The sequence below is a fragment of the Gymnoscopelus braueri genome (genome assembly GCF_963280865.1).
Source record: "Gymnoscopelus braueri genome assembly, chromosome: 12".
In the NCBI taxonomy this organism is placed as follows: Eukaryota; Metazoa; Chordata; class Actinopteri; order Myctophiformes; family Myctophidae; genus Gymnoscopelus; species Gymnoscopelus braueri.
The window spans coordinates 49,402,162-49,407,319 of record NC_137614.1 but is presented as its reverse complement, the minus strand read 5'-3'; positions in this window follow the sequence as shown (position 1 = coordinate 49,407,319).

The window sequence follows — 5,158 nt, the reverse complement described above, 5'->3', positions numbered from 1 at the left end:
ACTGAGAAAAATAAAAAGATTTAGCTTTTTTTACTCTCTAAAACAAACAAAAATATATTTGTCACCCTAATCAGAGAAGAGTCTTTAAAATAAAACTGGTGAGGAATGCACAGGTACAATAGGGGCCTGTACAAAAGAAAAGTGTCAAATTCCAAGGATTTTGCTGTCTAATTTTATTTATTTTTTATATAATTTTAAGTTTATAGATTAGATATAGATTATTGCGGTGGCATTTAGTTTGTCCCCATTTTTTATGTTGTATCGTTGTTTTATGTTCTATTAGTACAGTACCAGTAGCCCACCTTTTATGTACCACATGTGTATCATTTTAGGGTAAAAAATATCAAGAGAGTACAGGTTCTCTATCTCTTCTCTACATCATTCAAGACCACCTCTAAAATCTCTCCTTTTCTGTGGGAAGACAGTCTGAACTACTGGGTCATTTTAAGTCCTGTCAGTATATCACAAGTTATCTTGTAGGCAAGTGACCCCTGTTACTGATATTTCTTAATTCATTATAGGTCAAAGTTACTCCGGACAATCTTAGCTGAACTTTTATTCTGGAAACGAATGTATATTTAACTCAGTGCGAATCTGCGATGCATTTTTTAAGGGCGCATATATATATATATATACACGCTTTTACATACATGCGTACGTAATATTTTCAGGGTATTGTTTCATTCAGCTCGTTGGCTGCAGCAGCTATAATGTCCATGCTCATTTTAAAAAGCATTTATTACACAACTATCCACCTGTTTCCGCGGGAATTTACTGGAGCAAAAATCCTGTGTGGGAAACATCCTGCGGGGGGACCGGAAGTAGGAAATAGCGGCTCAGTGTGTTTACATTTGCCAGCAGAACGTAGCTGTACTGCGAACGGGCCTTTTGCATGTAGTTGAAGCGCAAGGGGGCGGGGGGCGGGGGGGGGAGAGAGTCAGCGCACTGAAGTCAAGGCACAGACTACTGTGTTGTTGACGGACAACGGATGCACGCTTATGAGAAACAACACAAATAAAACCTGGCAAAACAGTTGCGTGCATTAGCGCAAGATGAGGATAAATGAAACATTCAGTCTAAATGTCCAGCAACTACTACCAATACTTTTGTATTTGAAACCTTACATTTCTCTAAATATTATAAACTCTTAGGACAGCCTAATACAAATATAATTTATGAAAAGGCTACTATAGGCTACAGTGAAGTCGGACTGAATGACTGAAACGTTTTTTCTTTTTTAACTCTCTTGGTGATTATCTGGCACAGTAGTTGTGGATTAGCAAACTGGACATTAATGTTTCCTTTTCGCGTGCGAATTACTGGACATTTAGACTGAATGTTTCCTTTACCCTCATCTTGCACTAATGCACGCAACTGTTTTGCCATGTTTTATTTGTGTTGTTTCTCATAATAAGCGTGCATCCGTGGTCTGTCAACAACACAGTAGTCTGTAGTGTGCCTTGACTTCAGTGCGCTGACTCTCTCCCCATGCACCGCCCCCCCCGCCCCCTTGCGCTTCAACTACATGCAAAAGGCCCGTTCGCCAGCTGCGAACGAGCTACGTTCTGCTGGCAAATGTAAACACACTGAGCCGCTATTTCCTACTTCCGGTCCCCCCGCAGGATGTTTCCCACACACAGGATTTTTGCTCCAGTAAATTCCCGCGGAAACAGGTGGATAAAGCTTTCTAAAAGTATCGATTCATTCATATGCACACGTACCCCATGGTAAAGAGTGTCGGAGCATTTTACGCTTGGGCTGAGTATCTCGTTGTGATTTGTGGATTTATCAGTGTGGCTTTGCTTTATAATGTTTGTTGTGGACGATTTACTTTGACATTATTACATTTTGTATTGGTTTGTTGTGTTTCTGATTGTTGTGTGATGCTTTAAATTGTCCATGGTGTTCAGCCCAACTGGCCCATTGCTCTTCCTCTGGCTTTACCAGTTATGTCATATACCTCTTTATCAAAATATACAGTACATGGTACAAGAGATGGGGGTGTGCTGCTAATCTTGTGGGAGAAAAACTTTTTCAAACTGCACGTGATGTTTACCTTTTTATGAAAGAGAATATTGGTTTGAGGAATTGTAAAGGAAAACCTGTTTGAGGTTATTGGGAACCCCTCTGGAGGTTATTCCTGTTAAAAGATTGAAAAGACATTGTGATTGTTGCCCACAAGTTTAGAAATAAAAGTTATCTTTCCCACTGTTGTGTCCTCCTACAATTCATAATGTTAACCACTAGAGGGCCACATGCACTCAAATGTTAAAGGACGACTTCACCGCTTTTCCACCTATCTTCATATAATTGGTCCTCACTAATACTCATGATAGAATGGTAAAAAAAAAATCTGCTCGGCCTGTGTCTCATAGGAGGACTGTGGACAGTCCAGAAACCGTCTACCAGTGACATCATCGTTAGGTTTGCAGTTTCTATTAGCTTGGATTCCCCATTGATGATGTCACTGGTAGACGGGACTCTGAACTGTCCACAGACCGAGTAGAAAAAAACATTTTATCATGAGTATTAGTGAGGACCAATTATATGAAGATAGGTTGAAAAGCGGTGAAGTCGTCCTTTAATGCGGCCCGCAGGTTAATATCGGATTACTGATACATTATTGATTTCAGCTTATACAATTGCAAACATGACCCGCTTTTTTTTTATTTATTTTTTTATGTTTACTTTAAAATTTTATCCCATTATTTTGTAACCCTATTTTTTACACCCAGTGCCAATTGTCTATGTAATCCTGGGCACTACCTTCCCTCTGCCAACCTAGGGAGGCCAGGGCCGAGTTCATGCCTCCTTCAATGCATGAGAGCCTACTGACCTTCTTGTCACCTGACAGGGGGGAGTTTCCCTGGTTGGACGTAGCGCGTGGAAGGACACATTATTCCAACCATTTCCCTTCCCCTCCATCAGGCGCCCCGGCTGGCCAGGGGGAGGCAGTATAGTAACCAGGATTACTGCATGTTTTTGTGAGGGTACTTACCCTAGGGGACACGGGGAGAACATGCAAACTCCCCACAGAGGCCCTTTCGCCAACCCCACCTAGGGTATGGGCACTGATGACGCGGAGGAGAGGACACGCCCCCAGCGTCCCCTGCGGGTATCGAACCCAGGACCTTCTAGCTGTGAAATAACTTAAGTCTATATTAGTAGCTTAATGACTATTGTCTTTTTTATGTCCAATATATTTGTAAGTATAAATTAATGCATTTGAGAAAAAATAAATAATTACTTTTCAGGATTCCAATTCAAAAATAGCAAAAATTGCAGATCTACAAGCTCAAAAGTGAGACGTGTTTTGAGCTTGTATAGGTCGTCTATTTTTGCTACCTTTGTATGACATAGAATGGCATTAATTTACAAAAAAAAGAGATAAGAGGTGTCTGCCCAACATATGCAATGTGGCCCTCTGGAGTGAGTGTGGAAATGTAGTGTCCCTCTCCATCATCAAAGTTGCATCACCCCTGACCTAGCTGGTTTAGTGTCTAAACAGAAGTACCGTAATTTGGCAGAAGTACCCAAGGAAAATGACGTTATGATGTGCGTGTCAGGATAATTACATTTTATGATGTGCGTGTCAGGATAATTACATTTTATGATGTGCGTGTCGGATGGGACCGAAACCATGGGTGTGCCAGTGCGCAAGCATAGACAGTAGTCAACAGTAAGTATTGTCAACAGCTTGATATGATATCGTCTGGGCAATCGTTAATTGATCGTTAATCGTTTAGGCGGACTGACGCTCACTTCTACATGCTCAGCATTTCTCGCTGCCACTAGGCTACTGCCAATTCCCTCCACCTCCCCAGCCTCCTCCTGTAGTACAGGTGTAAAAGAGTGGATAAAATTCTTAGTTAGTTCAAGCTCTGCCTTAACATTGCTCTCAACGATACAGTACTGGTACAGTAAGGGTGATTTGTACTTAGTTGCACAAATCGGGCATTATGCTTGACTCTTGAGGTGTGAATGAAGAAGAAAGGAACACAGAACAAAAATAACAGGAAGGCACAGTGAAATCAAATCAAACGAGGCCAAAAATTGGCAATGGATGCCGTAGATGTCAGTATGGAAGGCAGAAATGTTTCTTGTGCAGGTGGATAACATATCCAGCATATAAAAAACCATCATGTGTACAGTATATAAAATCACAGTATCACTTTGATTAAAGTGTCATGATTAAAAGAAATAAAAAAAGCAGAGCATTAATATATCCTTAGGTTCTATATGTCTATTATCATGTCATGTAATAACTGTATATCTGTAGGCTCTGCTGAGGTTCTGAGTCAAGTCTGTGTCGTAGGCTATATATCATGACGCACGTCTGTCACAAGCGTCATGGAACCACTTGTTCCTGGTTTTCGATTTGTTTTACATTCACAATTGCTACATCTACATAAACGTTCAGATTTCAAATATAAAGTGCTGACCCCCATGCCACGGATGTACTAAGTTGAGCCGCAAAAGGTCTAAGTACCTGTATATTCCGTATTGTTCAATAAAAAGCTTTTTATTCCGATCGCCAGCCATTTTCTCCGAATTTTCTCCGATGCTTTCAATTATGCGACATTACCGGTTGGGAGGTGTATTGCACTCTGATACATTACACAAAAATATATTTATTTATTTTTGAAAATCCGATCGGATTACAATGCTTTTTATTGAACAATACGGGAGATACGGCTACTTATCGTGGTCCGGCTCAACTTGTTACATCCGTGGCTCAGGGTTAAGCACTTTATATTTGAAATCTGAACGTTTATGTACATGTGAGAGTTGTAAATGTAAAAAAAAATCGAAAACCAGGAACAAGTGGGTCCATGACAGTCATGTTTCAGGGCTAGCTACGTTGTAACATGTCAATGTGCGCAAATGGCTTGAGACAACATAAACCTTTTCAAATGCAATCTCAGACCCTCTATTTCCAACGTAGCATACCATACCAACAATAATGAGACAAATGAAATATACAATACCGTTAGAAATGTTCAATAACACATGGGCATACTGTTTCAAATTAGGCATTTGTTAAAAGACTCACAAGATAGTAACCTACTATCATTCATTGCAAGCAGAAGCTATTGGCCTATAAATTATTTAATTTGCGGATTCTGCCGGGGGAGGGGAGGGCGTAGTAACTTCTCTC